The sequence below is a fragment of the Cucumis melo genome, chromosome 1 (genome assembly GCF_025177605.1).
Source record: "Cucumis melo cultivar AY chromosome 1, USDA_Cmelo_AY_1.0, whole genome shotgun sequence".
Taxonomy (NCBI): Eukaryota; Viridiplantae; Streptophyta; class Magnoliopsida; order Cucurbitales; family Cucurbitaceae; genus Cucumis; species Cucumis melo.
In genome coordinates, this window is record NC_066857.1 from 4,872,113 (window position 1) to 4,892,740 (window position 20,628).

General features: G+C 36.4%; 1 long non-coding RNA gene across 1 annotated transcript; it reads left to right on the plus strand.

Annotated features, from left to right (window-relative positions):
- The first annotated feature begins 12,405 nt into the window (after nucleotides 1-12,405).
- LOC103500473 (uncharacterized) lies at nucleotides 12,406-13,972 on the plus strand. The gene is made up of 2 exons (XR_540092.3): nucleotides 12,406-12,804; nucleotides 13,515-13,972. It is a non-coding gene; the product is annotated as an uncharacterized LOC103500473 (long non-coding RNA).
- Nucleotides 13,973-20,628: the final 6,656 nt, after the last annotated feature.

Below are 20,628 nucleotides of genomic sequence, written 5' to 3' on the forward strand. Positions count from 1 at the left end.
TATTAAATAAAATTAAATAATTATTTAAACAATCAAAAATATACTTTATAAATTAAATAGTCACCATTGAGCAAGAAATTTTGGCCAGTAAAATTCTGCCACATCATCATAGAAAACTTTATGATATTCATATTTTGATTGGGTTTGGATAATAATTAAGTTTTCTCCTACCCAACCCAATTCAGGCTCTAAATATAAACGTTAGGCTAAAGAAATAATTGGCCTGAACCCTTCAAACAAATGGGCCCGAGCCTGAGCCCAAGCTCAAGCAGCCAAGTAAATAGGCTAAGTCCAAGCCCGACAAGCAAATAGGCCCAAACCCACCCAAAGCGCATGAAATTTCTCAATAAATAGAGACCTTTGCTATTCGTTTTGGTATCTTTAGATTGGAGGAAGAACTGAAGCTCTGAAAAATTGAAGACTCAAACTTCTAAAAGCTCTCAAGACGTGCCAGTTCTTATCAACCTCGAGATCATCATCTTCTGAAAGATCAAAGACTTGGAAAATTAAACTTACCTAGATCAGAAGATTGAAGCTCGAATGGACTTGCAACTACAACTTCCTTAAGATCGAGGACCATGAAGTTCTAAGTTTAAATTGTACACGAGAGAAAGAATCAAAAGAGTAAATACTAGAGATTGTATCCACAATACATAAGTCCATACAAAGTTAAATTCCATGAATAACATTTCTTCTGAATTCTCGTGTGAATAGTTTGGCACGCCCAGTGGGATTGTCTCTACCTTTCATCTCTTTCTCTTTCTGAAAATCATCTAAAGAAATCATGGCATCCCAAGGCAACACTTTCAAAACTCTTAGCGACATTAGCAAGTAGCCAAATACTCATAGCAGCTCAAGGGAGACTCAATCATCTGAGGATATGCCACCCTTTGAGATCACAAAGAATATCTTGGAACAAATCTCCAAGCCACCAAAAGGTTGAATTGTAATCAAAGAAAATCCTGTGATTAACAAACACAACTCGTCATCTGAGCGCTCAAACAAGGAGGTGCCTCATCCAAATATAATGTCAGTTATGGTGACTGATGTGGATACAAGCGAAGACAGAATGACAGAGCTCAAAAAAAGGTTAACATGCAAATGAAGGCAGTTGAAGAAAGGGATTTCGAGATTTCATCGCTAAAGAATCACATTGAGAGTCGTGATGCTGCTGAATCAAGTTACACACACACTGTCAAGAATGTTGACAAAGGGAAGTCAACCATAAAATTCGACCTTGATTGCATCGTTATCTGTTCAGCAGTTGCAAGAGACGATTGTAAACTCCATCAGAACTCAATACGATGGACCTACTCAAACTTTCCCTTTATATTCCAAGCCATATACGATGATGATTGACAATCTGAGGATGCCATATGGATACCAACCACCCAAGTTCCAACAGTTTGATGGAAAGGGCAACCCAAAACAACATGTTGCTCATTTTATCGAAACATGTGAAAACTGCTGGTACACGAGGAGATTTGTTAATCAAACAGTTCATCCAAACTCTTAAAAGAAATGCCTTCGATTTGTACACCAACCTAGAGCCTGAATCCATTGATCGTTGGAAGCAGCTTAAGAGGGACTTTCTCAATTGTTTCTACAACAATCGACGTATTGTTAGCATGATATAGTAAACTGCCACCAAGCAGCAAAAGGGTGAGCCAGTCATTGACTATATTAATCGCTGGAGAGCATTAAGCCTTAACAGAAAAGATAGATTAACTGAACTGTCAGCAGTTGAAATGTGCGCTCAAGGAATGCATTAGGGGCTTCTACACATCTTGCAGGGAATAAAACCCCGCACCTTGGAAGCATTAGTAACCAAAGCTCGTGATATGAAGCTAAATATTGCTAAGAAAGGAAACAATGATCTACTAGTCTTGAAAATTAGAAAAGAAAAGACAGAACTGAAGAGCACCCATAAGGTATTGAAGGATGCTACCAAGGAGGCTATGGTCGTTGGCACGGTCCCTTAAAGTTTGTCTCCATGGAAAAGAAAGTAGGAAAACGCCAAGATGAAGGCAAACAAAGACGTCCGACGTTGAAAGAGAGACAATAAAAAGTTTACCCTTTTCCAGACTCTGACTTACCTGACATGTAAGAGCAACTACTTGAAAAGCAACTCATTCAACTTTTTGAATGCAAACAACCTGTAGAAATAGGGAGAGTAAATGATTCCAATTACTGCAAATATCATCGGGTTGTCTACCATCCTGTTGAAAAAGGTTTTGTATTGAAGGAGTTGATTCTAAAGTTAGCTCTAGACAAAAAGTTTGAGCTAGATCTTGATGAGTGGCAGAAACAAATCATGTCGCAGTAATCCTTCAGCCATATAATTGATTGCCTGCTACAGGAAGTCTAATCCAATTTGGATCGTTGAAGCCTATTGTTATATATTCTTCATCGGAGCCTTACAAAATAATGACTTCTAGATTGTTTGCTCCAAGGAAGAAGAAAAGTAGGTAGATAATGCTAATGAGGGATGGACTCTGGTAACGTGTCGAAAGAACTGCAAACAAGATTTTCTCCAAAAAGAATCCCGCTCATACCAAGAGTATAGGAGGAAGGGTAAGTCTCAAAGAAGAAAAACGAGAAAGAATGCGAGAAAGCTTCTACCGATAATTGAAGAAAGTGAGGAGTTTCCTCGACTACGAAAACCAATAGCTCTGAAGGACTTCTTTCCTGAAAACTTTCCAATGGAAATTGTCTCGTGCCATACTATCAGTACGATTGAGGATAACGTTTCTCGCTTAAATTCGATGGAGGTAACACCCAAGCCAGAGGATTTTCTTTCTTTAAGCATAAATTATTTGTTGACACTATCGCAAGAAGTCAAGAATACAATTATCGAGATGTTAAAATGATAATGCCTCGACTGTTGCTGCATCACCAACGAAGGTTTGTGATTCCTGTTGTATATTGATATCCTTCAATGATGAGGATTTGCTACTAGGGTCAAAGCTTCATAACAGACCTTTATATGTGTCAGGATATGTTAGGGAGCAGAAGCTCAATTAAATTCTCGTTGATAATGGTTTTGCCGTCAACATCCTGTCAAAGTCAACGATGAATCAATTAGGTATCTCAATTTAATAGTTATCAAACAGTAAACTGGTGATTTAATGCTTTAATCAAGGAGCTCAATGGGCAATAGACACTGTTCATTTGGAGATCACCATAGGGGATTTGCAAGCAAGCACAATATCTCACGTGATCAATTCGAGGACTACTTATAAAATGTTATTAGGGCATCAATGGATACATGAAAATGGAATAGCAACCTCCACGCTCTATCAATTTTTTAAATTTTATAAAACATAGAATTAGGAAGGTTGATGCTGACACTAAGCCATTTTCAAAGGCTAAGTCTCACTTTGTTGATGCAAAATTTTACACAAAAAGTGATGATGTGAGTGAAGTCATTCAGCTGAAGTTCCCATGGCTAAAAGCGCTTATAAGCACGAGCAAGGAAAGATCACAACAAAGAAACCAAATGAAGGGGATGCACTTAATGGTCAAGCAAATGATGAACCAATGACCCAAGCTAAGTCGGGGGAGCTAGAGAGTGAAAAGATAGCAATCCCACAAGAGGAAATCTCAAATTCCTCTATTTTACGCTATATTCCTTTGTCCCGACATAAGAAGGGAGAATCACCATTTGTAGAATGTTCGAAAAACCTGACGATCGAAAGTATCGAGATATCAAAGGAAAACTTCACCACAACACTTACCAAGATTGACAAAGAAAAAGCAAAAAGACTTGAGAAAAATAGCGTAGAGGCATGCCTTTCAGAAAGACGAACAATTGAAAGATTCGACCCAAAGGCATATAAGTTGATGTCAAAGATGGATTATGACTTTACAACTCGTACTGAGCTTAAAAACGTGAAAATATTCTATGGAAGGCCCCGACTTTCCCTTACACAAAAGAAGCTTTAGAAACAATGATATTCTATACCTAATTTCAGAGTTTGAGTTAGATATAAGTCTTCTAAACTTGTTTGAATAGTTAGTAAAGGAAAAGTAAAAGTTGTTAATACATGCCACATGACAGTTGAAGAAAGCAAAGATTTTGAAGATGGCGAAAAAGACAAAAGTCAAAGAAGTTTCATTTGTTATCATATTACTTCTTCTGTTGTACGCCCTTCAGTTTTCAAGAGGTTGAGTACATTGTCAAAGGATGACAAAAATTAAGATTCAACTTCTGGCTCCACTCGACTTTCTGCCTTTCAAAGGCTAAACACAACTGCAAAGAAAGTACAATCTACAAGCCCAACTCTGGTAACAAGAGAATATGCCTTTAAAAGGCTAAGCGTGTCAATAACAAGAGTCCAAAAGAAACCTCCCATATCCATCTCAAGCAAACCTGGCTTAGTGAAAAGGGACGAGGAAATTCGCAATGCAGTTTCGTCAAGAATGAAAAGAAAAATTTTCACATCAGTAAATACAGTGGCTTCAATGAAAATAAAGCAACATAAGTTGTTTTTACTCGACATGAAAATAATGAACTAAAAGATGACGTTTATGTGGTAGGTTGTTGCCATGTTACAATAAAAGAGGCATTCAACTATCAGACATTTGAAGAAGATGTTGAAGCCCCTCCATTATCACTTGAGGACGGGGGGCAATTAACGATTGATGAGTTAAAAGAAGTCAATCTTGGTACGATAGAAGAGCCTCGTCCAACCTTCATAAGTGTCTAACATTCTGATGATGATGAAAATGCGTATGTGAGCTTACTTAAAGCATATAAAGATGTCTTCGCATGGTCATATAAGGAAATTTCTGGACTCGATCCAAAGGTGGCCGTTCATCGCTTAGAAATCAAACCAGTGCATCGACCAATCAAGCAAGTCCAACGATGATTCTGACCCGAACTCATTTATCAAATCGAGGAAAAGGTAAATAAGCTCATTGAGGCATGATTTATTCATGAAGTCAAGTACCCAACGTGGATAGCTATTATTGTTCCAGTAAGAAAGAAGAATGACCAACTACGTATTTGTGCGATTTTTGCAACCTTAATAACGCATGCTCAAAAGATGACTTTCCATTGCCTATCATAGAAATCATGATAAATGCAACCATAGGTCATGACGCTTTATCTTTCATGGATGGGTTATTAAGATATAATGAGATTTTAATAGCTCCAGATGATGAAGAGAAAACAACATTCCAAACTTTAAGAGGTATATACTGTTATAAGGTAATGCCTTTTGAATTGAAAAATGCAGGTGCCACATACCAGCGCGCTATGCAAAAGAACTTTCATGATAAGGATCTTTGATGATATGCTACATAAACATATTGAATGTTATGTTGACGATCTTGTAGTGAAGTCCAAGAAGAAATGTGATCACCTGAAAGACCTGAAGCTTGTACTCAATCGCCTTAGGAAATATCAACTAATAATGAACCCTCTTAAGTATGCATTCGAAGTGACTTCAGGAAAGTTTCTGGCCTTTACAGTGAGACATCGTGGAATTGAAGTTAATCTCTCTAAAATTAATATTATCCAGAAGATGCCAAGTTTGAATAAACTACACGAGTTGAGACGATTACAAGGTCGTTTGGCTTATATCAAAAGGTTTATATCTAATCTTGCGGGTCGATGTCAACCATTCCAAAGATTAATGTGGAAGGATGCAGTCTTTGATTAGGATGAGTCATGCTAAAATGCATTTGATAGCATAAAGAAATATTTGCTTAACCTCCAGGTCTTGAGTGCACCTTTAGTTGGAAAACCATTGATATTGTATATCGCGGCTTAAGAAGCTTCGCTTGGGGGATTACTTGCACAAGAAAAGGATATGGGTAAGGAATGCGCATTTTACTAACTAAGTAGAACTCTGACATGAGCTGAATTGAATTATTCTCCAATTGAGAAAATGTGTCTCGCCTTCTTCTTTGCAATTGATAAACTGAGACATTAAATGCAAGCCTTCACTATACATTTGGTGGCAAAAGCTGACCCTGTCAAATATATCTTATCAAGGCCAGTCATTTTTGGAGGCCTCGATAAATGGACAACTATACTTCAATAATATGATATTGTATATATCCCCCTAAAAGCAGTAAAAGGCCAAGCATTGATAGATTTCTTGGTTGATCATCCAGTTCCATCAAATTGGAAATTATGTGATGACTTACCTCATGAAGAAGTATTGTTTATTGAAAGCATGGAGCCTTGGACCATGTTCTTTGATGGTGTGGCACAAAGAAGTGGAGCTGTTGTCGGTATTGTCTTCATCTCACCTAAGAAACACGTGTTGTCATATAGCTTCACACTCGGTGAGTTGTGTTCAAATAATGTTGTTGAGTACCAAACCCTAATCATTGGCCTACAAATAGCTTCAGAATTTGGGATAAAGTACATAGAAATATTTGGTGATTCAAAGTTAATCATAAATCAGCTTTCTTATCAGTACGAGGTAAAGCATCAAGACTTGAAGCCTTACTTCTTTATGCTAGAAGATTGATGGATAGATTCGATGATATAACATTGGAGCATATATCGAGATCAAAAAGTAAGAAAGTGGAAACTTGGTCACTACTTTAATAGTCTCAGAAGACGTATCAATAAACATTTCCCTTTGCCAAAAGTGGATCGTGCCCTCAATTGAAATCAATAAGAAGAAGCTGATGTAATATCTGTGTATGCATTTGATGAAGAATATTGGCTTCAGCCCATTATAAACTATTTGGAGCATGACAAACTTCCTACCGATCTTCGAAATCGAGCTGAGATAAGAAGAAGAGCCCTGCGATTTATTTATTATAATGACACGCTTTATCGACACTCATATTGAGGTCTTTTTCAGTAGTGCTTAGAAAAAGAGAAATCGACAAAGGTCTTGGAAGAAGCATATTCAGGTATCTATGGTGCTTACTAGTTTGGTCCAAAACTCTAGCATCAGTTGAAAAGAATGGCCTACTATTGGCCCACCTTGATCCACAACTTGATGTATTTTCTGAAGTATTGTGAAGCTTGTCAATTCCATGCAAATTTTATACATCATTCACCAAAGCCTCTTCATCCAACAATAGGTTCATGGCCTTTTAAAGCTTGGGCACTCAACCTGGTTGGACCTATCACACCTAAGTCCTCAACTGGGCATTCTTACATCCTTGCATGAACTGATTATTTTTCTGAATGGGCTAAAGTCGTACCATTAAGAGAAGCAAAGAAGGAAAACATCATTAAATTTTTTTTTGAACACACATTGTATATATATGGTATTCCCCAATGCATAGTGACTAATAATGAAAGACAATTTGCTAACACTCTGATGGACAAGCTGTGTAAGAAGTTTAACTTTAAATAGTACAAGTCTTCTATGTACAACGCCAGAGCAAATGATTGGCAGAAGCATTCAATAAAACTTTGTTGCAATCTTCTGAAAAAGGTGGTCTCTAAGGCAAAAGGAGATTGGCAAGAAAATATTGGGGAAGCATTGTGGGCCTACTAAACTGTCCATTGTACTCCTATAGGTGTTACACCTTATTCTTTGGTTTACGGAGTAGAAGCAGAACTCCCACTAGAAATAGAAACTCCATCCTTGAGAATGGTAATTAAAGAAGGGCTAACTACTGAAGACGATGTTAAATTACGACTTCAAGAGTTAGAAGCACTTGATAAAAAGAGACTAGAAGCTCAACAAGAACTAGAATGTTATCAAGCACGAATGTCTGAGGCTTTTGACAAACATGTAAAGCCCCGGTCATTTCAAGTTGGTGATTTAGTGCTTGTAGTAAGAAGACCTATTATCATAACGAGGCATACGGGGAATGAGTTCACACCTAAATCAAACAAATATTACATCGTCAATTTACGAAAGGAGCATCCAAAATCATCGATCAAGACGGATTACAAATTGGCCCAATCAATGGAAAATTTCTTAAGAAGTTTTATGCTTAATTTAGTTATGTAAAAACCATATTTTCGTTGAACTACGTTATGACTTGATCCCTATGTTATAAAAAGGGTATGTAGGCAACTTAAAATTCACTTTAATTTCAGTCAAATGTAAAAAATAAATTATGTTTCATTGTCATTTCATATGTGAGCAATGCAAAATTAAATTCAAGAGCAGTCATACTGGAATAAAAAAAATTTCATTATGATTAAACAAAACTTTTACATTTATAAGGACTGTAACAAAAGAAAATGGGAGGCAAATGGGGCAAAGGGGGGGTAAAATCAAAGCTTCCACTTGAAGTTCTTGAATTCTTCACGTGCAGCTTTCATGCTCTTGCGAACCATAGCTAGGGCCTCGATGGCTTTTTCAGTAATAGCATGAGTGCTTTCAAGGGTGTTCACTTCATCCTAGAGCTTGCCAACTTTTGGTCTATAGCCTCTATTTTCTCAGAAGATAAGATCGACAGTTGTTCCGATTGAGCATTTATGCTCTTAAGTTTCCTCTCCAGTTCCTTCTTTTCTAAAGTTAACTACGTAGCTCTCTCCTGAATTACTTTGACATCCCCTCTTAGTTGGTCTATCAAAGTTAAGGCTTCCTTGATGGCAGATATCTTCTAATCTAATTGGCGAGCTTTATCTGTTGACAATAACTGTGCAAAATATGAAGATTGTACATCGTTGAAATTGTCTACCCTCTTAAGGTAATTATTCAGATACTCTTCAAGAGTAGTCAAGCCATCTGCATGGATCTTCTCAATCCCTGAGAGAACCGTTGCTATTTCTGGCCTAAGTTTGGGGGATATATTCAAAAAAGGTCTACATGATCTTGTCTTGAATATTCTCCCACATTCATAAGGTTGTGTTCTGAAATAAGTTTGAAACCACCTTTTCACAAATCCACTGAGAAGGCTTAGGGTGATCTGTTGTCTATCCTTTAGAAGTGTCTAAAGGCGGCTCAGAAATCTTAAAAGGAGCATGTGTCGATCTGAACTTCTCTAAACGCACTTTATGGCAAACATCTCTTTTGGATGGAAAACTCTCAATGTCTTTTCCCTCACTTTCATCTTGCCTCAACGAATCTCCTTGATAAGAGCAGATGCGTGTAAAGACCGTTCAGCTAGTTTAGCAACGGGTGCCTTTAAGGTACCAACTCCTTAATGGCCGAATCTACTACATGAGGCCCTATAAAAGATTCATCACTGCTAGCTCTATAAGTCCTTCAAGATGATCGTTTAAAGGTGACTATAGAAGTAAACACATAATAAATCATTCATGAAGAAGATGAAAAAAAAATCAAAAATTTAAGAATGGAAAAGGTGCAAACCAGTAGTGGAACATCAATGACTCCCACAGCACTTGAACCCCTTCCACCAAGATCATCGCCTGATATATTCGCTCTCTTCAAAGGTCTCTTCCAATGACAATCACAATTGTTGCTATCGCTCTCATCTTCATGCTCATTCACCTCCCCCTCGAGGGTAGGAGCCATCGCCTCAACCAAGCAAATTCTTTTACCACCCAGGTCGCTCCCTCGATTCTTGGGTATTTTGGGTTGTGAAGAGGGAGGAATGACACTGCTCACCAAATGGTGTTTGTTATCCTTAGAATATGTCTCGTGCCTCGTGGACCACCAATTTTTTAAATCATTATGTCACGTACTTGCAAGGCTCTAACGAACTATCAGGCAAGTATAACTTAGATAAAGTGTTGCGCCTACATATCCTCCAGCGATGTAATATATTATCTAGTGTGATCGCAGGTAACATGTCGCCTATATCATTAGGGATATCCTAGTAAAAGCCAAATTGTTGCCCAAATAGATATGGACTATATGATGTTATGATCCAAATATTCCCACAGCGAGATTACAAGTAGCAGAAAAGCATACTCACGAAATAAGAAGTCTGCAGGAACGATGAATCATGGGTATCAGTCATGCGTTCATGTTTATTATGATTCTAAAGGCTAACGTGCCACTGAATTCTTGCACCATTATGGATTAGTTCTCGCGCTTCGTATTCTCTAAAATAAATAGACCTGGCTTCACTAGAAACGTTAGCCATCTTGAGACCTCGAACTTCTGTAGGAAGTGGATAATGCGTGCCAAAATAATGGGCTAACCAGCCATGGATGCAATGCACGAGAAAGTGAAAGTCCATGCATCCTATCGGATTGGAGGCTTTGATTATCAAACTTAGCCCGTGATATATGTTCACCAAAACTGGAACTACAAGACTATCAATAGCTCCAGCAGCCATTAAGCTTGCAATCCTAAATACTTTGGGATGAAGAAATGATCTTTTCTATAGAAATACGAAGAGGAACATCCAACATGATAAGAAGGCAACTAATTACGTTTCATCCTTCATATCGTCCCTGATTCTAAGTTCTGTAAATAACGTGTTCTCTCTAGAAAACCATTCTTGAGCTTGGATCTTCGAACCGTCAGGGTTTTAAGTAGATTTGGAGCGTGACACCTTCTTTTGCTTCTGTATGGTTGGCTTATCATAGCTTCTAGACTCAAGGTACCAAAATGAAATTCAGAAGCTAATAGTCACTTAGGAGTCATTCTTTGAAGATGTCGTGCGATCATTCCTCTACGTACAAACTATTGAGTAATACGCCTGGAACAAATAGTGACATGTCATCGGATGACACTTCATCTTATCTCGCGAGGAGGTTAATTCTTTAAAGGAATGGATGCTTTTCTCATAGAAATCCCCCTCGATTGGAAGACCCCTAAAGGACCATAAGTCCTACAAAGGAATGGATAACTCGTCCGCCATAGTGTGAAGAGTATTAGTCGAAGGATACCAAGCTTCACAAAATGCTCGAACTACATCACTATTACGATCATAGGTGTACAAAGAAGTTGTTATGGCGCCATATAAAAGAGCATTGTAAAGAAGTCGCACATTTCAACCAATTACAAGCTCTAGCCACTTCCAATAGCAGTCAGTAAAGCAGAACTCTTTAAGTACCTTGGTCATAGCGCCCCAGCGTATTTGTTCTTCAATTAGACAACGTTCGACAGTGAGAGCTCTATTTGAATTAGGAGCCTCGTTATAGCTAGAGGACTGCAAGATCTATGCGTTTTTTTTCTTTCAGACAAATGTATCTCCACAGATAATCTGGGAAGAATCCAGTTGTTGTCTAGGCGTGGCCAATGATCTGCAAAAGGGCCAGCCTATGGCTTCTCCACAAGGAAACTAAGTCCATCTTCTCTAGGTTAATTTCTATCAGAAAGTATTACAAGGTGTCGGATTATAGACGAGATTCGTTCTATGAAGTAAACCATCCTTCTGGAAAAGAAAAATCACCAGAAGTTAGTACTGATGACGTGGTCTTGGGAACAAAGAATATGTGAAAACAAAGTAGCTGAAGCAGTGGGCATCATGATAGAGTTGCATCATCTATCACGAAAAAACCTAAGAAGCCAAAGCAACAGGACGTCTTGATAGAGTTGCATTGTCTTTCATGAACAAACTCTCGAAGCCAAAGAAGTCACATGGCGTGATGATAGAGTTGCATCGTCTATCATGAACAAACCCTAGAAGACGAAGAAGAAGCGGGCATCATGATAGAGTTGCATCGTCTATCATAGACAAACCTCAGAAGTCAAAGAAGCTATAGGGCATCATGATAGATTTGCATCATCTATCATGAACAAACCTTAGAAGTCAAAGAAGTAGTGGGCGTTACGATAAAGTTGCATTATCTATCATGAACAAACCCAAAAAGTCAAAGCAGTAGGATGACATGATAGAATTGCATCGTCTATCATGAACAAGCCCCAGATGTTGAAGAAGTAGTAGGCTTCATGATAGAGTTGCATCATCTATCATGAACAAATCCAAGAAGCCGAAGCGATAGGGCGTCATGATAGAGTTGTATCGTCTATCACGAACAAACCCAATAAGCCAACAATCAAAGAAAAGACGTCGAGAAGATAATAACTTCATATATGCTTGCATGAGACCTTCGAAGACATAGCTTACAAAAAAAATCATTGATAATAATAAAAAATGGGGCGTTACAACTTTAAGTTGGTGCAAGGTGCAATCCTAACAAACTAACAGCTACTAAATCTAAAAATAAAAAAGTAAGTGAAGGGTTAAAAAATGTCAAGTTGTGTTAAAACAATATGCAAAAAAAAAAAAATCACATTTTAGAACAAATATATATATATATATATATATATAGAAACTTAAAAATAAAAAGAATGAAAGAGGAGGTTAAATAAAAAATAATAACAATAAAAAATTTAAGATTAAAAAGAAAATAAAAAAGAAAAGAGTTCCTTTTAAGAAAAAAAAACAAGAAAAAAATAATTTAAAAATATTCTTTACAAATATTGAAAACAACCCAAATGTAAAAGAAAAGAAAAAAAAAAAAAAAGGAAAACGTGAAAAAAGAAAGAAAAAGAAAAAATAACAAAAACTTTTCTTTTAGAAAAGACAGAAAAGAAAAGAAAAGGAAATTAAAACCCTAAGGATAGAGAGTCGCTGCCCTCCCCTTATTTTATTTTATTTTATTCTCTTTCTCTTCCTCATCCTTCTTTATTTTTTTTTTTCTTCTTTCTCCCCTTGTTTCTTTCTTTTCTGTTCTTTCTTTCTTCTACCTTCTCCCTCGGTCTGTTTCTTTTCTTTCTTTCCTTTCTTTTCTTTCTTTTCATCTGCATCTCCATCTTCATCTCCGATTTCCCATCTTTATTTGAAAAAAAAATCAATATCAAGAGTGAGATTAAAAAGTTCTCCATATGGTGGTGCAATTGGCGACCCGGGGGTGCGACCATCGGAGAGTGATGTGGCGGTGCGGAGAAGATCGACGAAGAAAAGTGCAGCAATGCGATGGTGGATTTTTTTCCCCTTTTTTCTCCGGTCGGTATAAACTAGTTTTCCTTCTATTTATAAGGATGTGACTGAAGGGGTGTAATTGATTAAATTGTTAAGATTATAGGTTAATTTGTTGATATTTGAATTAAGATTGTAGGTTGATTTGTTGAGATTTGAAGTAAATCTCCATATCTTGGTTAAATTAATTTGTATGAATTTAAAGATTTTACATAGTTTTAAAAAGTTCAATATTAAGATTTAACTTGTTTTAAATTAACTTCCAAATCATAATCTTTCTTTCAATGTTTCTATTCTTAAAAAAAAAACTAAAAAACAAATATAATAATTAAAAAAGAAAGAAAGCTCCATTTGTATTGCCTCCATTTTTTAAAATAAAAATTAAAAAGAAAAGTTAATTTTAGAAATATTGCCTCCATGAAAGAAATTATATATAAAAATAAAAATTGAAAAGAAAGAATAAAAGTAAATAACTTTTCCTTTTCCATTCTTGATTTAAAATATGTATATTAAAAAAATGACTTGAACTCATGTTTGATGAATTGTCAATATTCCAATTGTAGTCCCCAACTAAATTCATAAAAGGAAAAAAACAAAACATTGAGAATTAAATTCAAAATTAACCAAACTTCAAATAGCATATTAATCACACTTCCGTTCAAATGCATGGTTGATTAATTTGATATTTTTAATGCATGTCAAAGTAAAAAATGAATCACTTATATTTTTTTTTTCAGCTTGTCGTTTATGAGATTCATTCACTCTTGCACGTGTACGAATCTTAAAAAGGGACATTTTTTGAGTAAGAAATTTTGGCCAATTAAATTCTACCACTTCATCACAACAAACTTTAGTAACTTTTGAATCACTTAGAGGGACAACAAACGAGAATGACACAAGAAACTTTCGTAACCCAATTCAGCCAATGATGCCTACGTCTGGGGAGCTGCGCACAGCCCAGATGAGTAATTTTATTAAGATTCACTTTCAGTCAAAATACATAGAATTAGGACATGAACTTTTTTCTACTATATGACTATTTAACATGCTTAATAGCTTCAGACATCAGGCTCCCCCTGAATGCATGAGTCATCATTCTCGATGTTGTCTGACTTTAGGCTCTCATGAATGCATTAGTGAATCTTTCGAACGTTGTTTTCATACTCTAATGAAGTTTCCGCTGTGATCACTCAAATCACTTCTTTGTCCTTATTATTACTCATCATATAAATCAACTTAGATCAACATCCAAAACCTTTAGTCATAAGATCACACTACCTTTTCGTACTTGCTGCTTCTACTACTGATTCGTACCTCCGACTTCGGCAAATAGGCAAAGTGTATTTTGTCGACCTTCAACACTGTATATATTTTCTTCGTTTGTGTTGTCGGTCCGTGTGACAAGAAAACACCTTTAAATATATATATATATATATATGACATATAAATTTCCCATTTTTACAAAGATATTTTGGAAGATTTCTAAAATAAACGGGATCTTTTTATCTTTTGATTATCTTATATTTTAAAGAAATAATCTCATATTTTCTTTTAGACAAAATCTTCAACAAACTCCCCCTTTTGTCTAAAAGAAGATATTTCTTTCCTGGCTCAATGTCATGCTTTTTCAGTGCCATCTTAAGGATCAGTTAGCTAGAGTAGATACATCAGCACGTCATACTAGTCTTCCCAAAACAATATATGTAACCCATAAGCTTTGCAACAATAACCAAACAAATCAGCATTTCAAAGGTAATTAACTTTTAAAACAACAGAAGATAAGTTATAGAAACAGCATGCATCCTTTCAAAAATATTAAACAAAATTACATGAGAAACTTCTGAAATAAATAGACAACAAAGATACAGCATTCTGATCAGTAAACCACCCACATTCAGTAATCAACAATTAACCTTGCCACTTCTTCCCCTTTGGATAAGAAAGAAATATTATTCATGATCACGGTCCCCCTACTTGTAGAAGGAGCAAACATCTTCAAGTGACGAATTAGGGAGTCGACTTCCAACCGACGTTCAGACAACAGATTTATGGAAGCAGAAAGAGCTCGATACTCAACAGTGAGAAAATTAACAATCCTGGAAGCTAACTCTCAGTCAACGAAGAATCTAGTAGCATCCTCCTCCCAATCGTTTGTGTCGAAAATGCGAGGACCTCAAGAGGGATGCATGTCACGAACTATGTCAAGCACATGACTCCCTTGAAACAGCCCGTAACTGAGCGATAAAGTCTTTGGGTCTGGTCCAGGAGCATCTGACTCTCTCAAAACCGCAGCATTCAAATGAAAAAGAAGACCAGGGAAGAACTGTGGTAAAGCAATATGAATTTTAATGTCAAACGTTCCCACATGCCGCAGTAGTTGATTATAAATGAACAATCTCTTATCCACCACCTCATCGTTACAAATCTGATATAAGAAAGTCCCCAAGGCCATAGACATACTGGAAGCATGAGAAGAAGGGAACCAATTTGCAATGCTGATCTTATGCAATATAGCATATTTGACACTCAGAGCAACTGCATGAATCCCATTCACCGACCACGAAGATAATGTCCTACCAGATAAGACAGATGTCAAAACTTAATTGGATGGAACAGTCGGAGAGCAATCATGAGCAATATTATTTCTCAGAAAACCATTTATAACAACGGGAGAAATTTTGAACTTAAAACCTCTAATGTGAACAGTCTGAAAGTCTGGACTACTAGGATCATTAAAATCAGCTGGTAAGTTAACTATAAACTCCCTAATTAGCTGAGGATAAAATGGTCCTACATCCGAGATAGTTTTGGATAAGCCTGCCCTTTCAGTAAGACTCATGATACTCAAGCAGGAATGATGTTTATCTGAGACATTTACCTCATTAGCTAATCTCCACTGGACAACAAACTTCCAACACTGAACATTCTCCTCGAGGTGAAAAGATATTCCATCAATTGGAAAAGATGGAAAGTTAGGAGGTATCTTTTTTCTACCAGTTTTGGTAGTAATATTTCGCTGATTCTACTGCGACTTCTTCTTTGTAGGTCGAGATTCCTCAGGAAATGTAGGAGACTCAGTTGGAGCGGCCGAGGTATTATCAACATCAACATCAATAGGGATCTCACAAGTATTAACTTCAGGAATGACAGGGTCAAGCTCATCGTCATTATTATGAACATCAGTCCCTCCCTCAGGTGCTGCGATTTCATCAGCAGATTGAGATGCATGGTCATTATTCAGTCCAGAGGAAGTAATGTTTGGAGCAGGAGACCGAACTAGAGAGGAATAAAATGATGGACCTGGTTCAAGAGTAAAAGTATGCTGAAGACCAGGGGTAGGAACCAACACACCTTCAGTTGACGAGCTTTCCTGAAAATGATCAGATACAGGAGGGTCTATAGGCCTTTCAACCGCAACGTCAGGAACAGAAGTCTTCTTCAACAACCGGGCTAAAGGAACATCATCAAGATCATCGGAATCCATATTAGACATATGAGCCTCAAGAGCACCAGGTGGATACTTAGCAATTGTCGCAGTATCACGATAAACAACTTTTTCCGACACAAGCTCATGAAGATTGACCAAAACATTCGCCTGTGATTTTTCAAACGAAAGGCGATAAGGTCTCCGTTGTGGAGTACTTTTGAACCGACGACCTCTCATCCTCACATTATGCATAGAGAGCGATGAAATTCGAGCTTCAAGATCTTCTTCAAAAGGCTTCGTCGCAAAAGAACCATTTCGAGTCTTCACCATATTGCATCCAATTCCAACACTTAGAGGAGAAATTAAAAAAAATATAAAGAAATCTGAAAACGAAGCGATCAGCTTAAATAATCTTCAATTAGCCTTACTTAAATTTTACACTTCAAGAAAATCTTTCTTAAACGCTGTAAAGATAGTCGTTAATTCCTAATATGACGCTGACACCACAAAGATACTCGAACGTGTAAAAAGGCTCCATCTTTTTAGTTGCTCACAGAGTTAAATTTGACACACTCCTAGGCCAGCACATAAATGCTCAAATGTGCTCGCATCAAGTGGCTTAGTGAAGATATCTGCCAATTACAAATTGGAGTGAATATGTTCCAGTGTAATAATCTTACTTTCAATAACCTCTCTAATAAAATGATGCCTTATATCAATATGCTTGGTTCGACTATGTTGAACCAGATTTTTTGATATATCAATAGCAATCATATTATCACAATATAAGATCATAATATCTTAAGTTAATCCATACTCATGCAACATATTTTTCATCTAAATTAACTTGGTACAAGCACTCCCTACAGCAATATACTCAACTTTTGCAGTAGACAAGGAAACACAATTTTGTTTCTTACTGAGCCATGAGATAATATTATTTCCAAAAAAGAAACACCCTCAAGTGGTGCTTTTCCTGTCATAAAAAATGTTTGCCCAATCGGCATCACAATATCCAACTAAGATAGAAGTCGTATCATAGGAATACAGAATTCCAAAATCACTTGTTCCATGGACATACTTGAGGATCCTTTGAACAACTTCAAAATGTGAAGTACAAGGATCAGACTGAAAAAGAGCACATATCCCAACAGGATAAGCAATGTCAGGCCGACTGGCAATTAGATATAACAGATTTTCGATCATGCTTCTGTAAAGCTTGTGATTTACTATTGTACCATTAGTATCTTTGGTAATTTTAACATGTGTCGCAGCTGAAGTCCTTTTGTGTCGAGACTGCTCTAACCTGAATTTTTTAACTATGTTCTTGGCATACTTTTCTTGAGATATGAATATACCCTCACTTCTTTGTTTGATTTGTAGGCCGAGAAAACAAGATAATTCTCCCACCATACTCATCTCAAATTCTGATTTCATGATATCAATGAAGTTATTAACAAGATATTGAGGAAAACCTCTAAATATGATATCATTAACATAAATTTATGCTACAATTAAATTGTCATTTGTACTGTTAATACATAATGTCTTGTCAGTCCCGCCTCTGGAATATCCTTTACAACTCAAATAAATTGTCAATCGTTCGTACCAGGCTCTGAGAGCTTGCTTAAGTCCATATAGTGCTTTATTAAGCTTATACACATGCTGAGAAAATTCAGAATCAATAAATCCTTTAGGTTGTGCAACATAGACTTCTTCGTTCAAATCATCATTCATGAAGGCACTGTTGACATCCATTTGATATAATTTAAACCTAAGGATACATGATATTCCAAGCAACAAGCAAATAGCTTCAAATCTGGCAACTGGTGCAAATGTTTCATCAAAGTCAACTCCCTCGACTTGAGCATAACCCTGAGCTACCAATCGAGCTTTATTCCTTGTTACATACCTAGCTTCATCCGTCTTATTTTTAAAAATCCAATTTGTATCTATTATATTAGCTCCTTCAGGTTTAGAAACTAATGTCCACACATTGTTACACTTGAATTGAAGTAGTTCTTCTTGCATTGCATTTATCCAATATTCATCCTTGAGAGCAATATCAACAGTCGAGGGTTCAATGGTAGACGTATAACATAAATCAGTGATCATTTTAGAACAATCTACTTTCTCCTTCTTTCTAGTTGTAATTTCAACTGAAGGATTACCAATTATCGAGCTTGATAGATCATCGTTTCTCACATGAGCTGATGGAATAAGTTCAGTGTTATTAGCTGTAACATCCTTACATGATGATTTTGAGTTTTTATCAGCACTATCTGCCTGAATATCAACTTTAGGTGCTTCAGTAGGAACAGTAGAAGAAACAACAGGTACATTTGGTGCTTCATCATCCTCATCAATAGTTCGTTTGGCAGTAGGTTCAAGATCATTTATCTCAACGTTGATTATTTCCATAACTATTCCAAATCTATTATTAAATACTCTATAAGCTCAACTATTCTGAGAATATCCAAGAAAGATTCCTTCTTCTGATTTCGCATCCCACTTTCGATGATATTATCTGTCAGCAAGAATATAACAAGTACTTCTAAAGACATGAAAATACTTCACATTAGGCTTTCTTCCCTTCCATAGTTCATATAAAGTGACAGTAGTTCCAGATCGAGTCGTAACTTTATTGTCAATGTGACAGGTTATGTTAACGACTTCTACCCAAAAGTTTAAAGGCAGACCTTTGGCATGTATCATGACTCGAGCCATTTCTTGCATAGTTCTGTTTTTTCTTTCAACTACTCCATTTTTCTGAGGAGTTATAGGAGCAGAAAATTCATGATGTATTCCTTCCAACTCACAGAAGTTATTTAGATCTTCATTTTCAAACTCCTTACCATGATCACTTCTGATCCTAATAATTTTTTTTTTTGCCTTTTTCACGTTGCAAATTCAAGCAAAGGTTGATACAACTTTTAGGAGTATCAGATTTACCTTTTAAGAACTGAACCTAAGTAAATCTGGAAAAATCATCCACAGCAACAAATACATACTTCTTTCCTCCAAGACTTTCAATTTGCATCGACCCCATAAGATCCAGATGTAGTAGTTCAAGAATTCTATTTGCGGAACATTCTTTTAGACTTTTCGGAGACACTTTGGTTTGCTTTCCAATTAGACAATCTCCACAGAAGAATTTGGAATACCTACCACAACCTCATTTTTTTATAGCTTTATCTATGCTTCTTAAGCTAATATGCCCCATTTCTATGCCACAACCAAGTTTGATCTTCTTTAGTTGAGTGACATATATCAGAGTTATTTAGAGACCAATGGTAACAATTATCTGCCTGTCGACTACCACCCATAAATACATGATTATCTTTGTCAACTACAGCACCGCTGGCTTTGCTAAAATTCACACTGTAACCTTGATCGCATAGCTGGCTCACACTGATCAGATTTGCTTTCAATCCATCAACATATCTAACAACATTTAGACAATGTAGATTATTTTTATCAATGTTTTCTTTAGCTATGATTCTTCCACTTGCACCATTTTCAAATGTAACATGACTTGAGGCACATTCCTTCAACTCAGAGAAAAACGACTTGTTTCCCGTCATATGTCTAGAACATCCACTATCAAAGTACCAGGCATCATTCGTAGCTTGAGCAATTGTAAAGGCAATATTGTAGTGTTCAGACAGTTTAACTCTCCATACCATACGACTTCTTTTTCCTCTGTTCCAATTTTTGAAAGTTAATTTATGCTTTAGACTGCCATACTCTACCTCCCGTTGACACATTTTGTCTCTTTGTAGTTTAAAACAAAAATGTCTGATATGACCTTTTTTACCACAGTAATAACAAATCCATCTTATAGTTTTAGTTGGACTAACAACTGTCGTTATAGGAAATGTTTCAGTTTCTTCTTTTACCAAAGCAAGAACAAACTTTATTTCAGTTGTAGGTTTAATACTTCGTACTGAAGCATCAAAACCAAGATCTTATTTACTTGAACTGTTATGTCTTGAATTTAGTATTAAGTCTAAGTTTTCAGTTCCTGAATTTAACATTTTCACAGATTTTATCGTCTGATCGTGGTCATTCTGAACTTCTTTCAGTTTCAGCTTTAGAGATGATAAGACAGACATTAATCGTTCATTTTCTTCCATAGGTCTTGAATTCTTTCTTTTTGTATTGCTCTGACTTCAGAATCTTCCTTCCACAGCACTTTAAGTTCCTCAAAGGTCAGTTCTTCATCACAATTTTCTTTGGAACATTCACTTTCGTCTCTAAAATCGATTTCTGTAATACATGTTGTGAAAGCATTCATGCCATTATAGCCATTTCAAACGTAAGTAGAGACCCAAATAACTCGTCAATTTTTAATGTAGTATTATTGTGTGCTTCGTCTATGGCAGTGACCTTCATGTCAAATTTCCTAGGTAGAGACCGTAGCA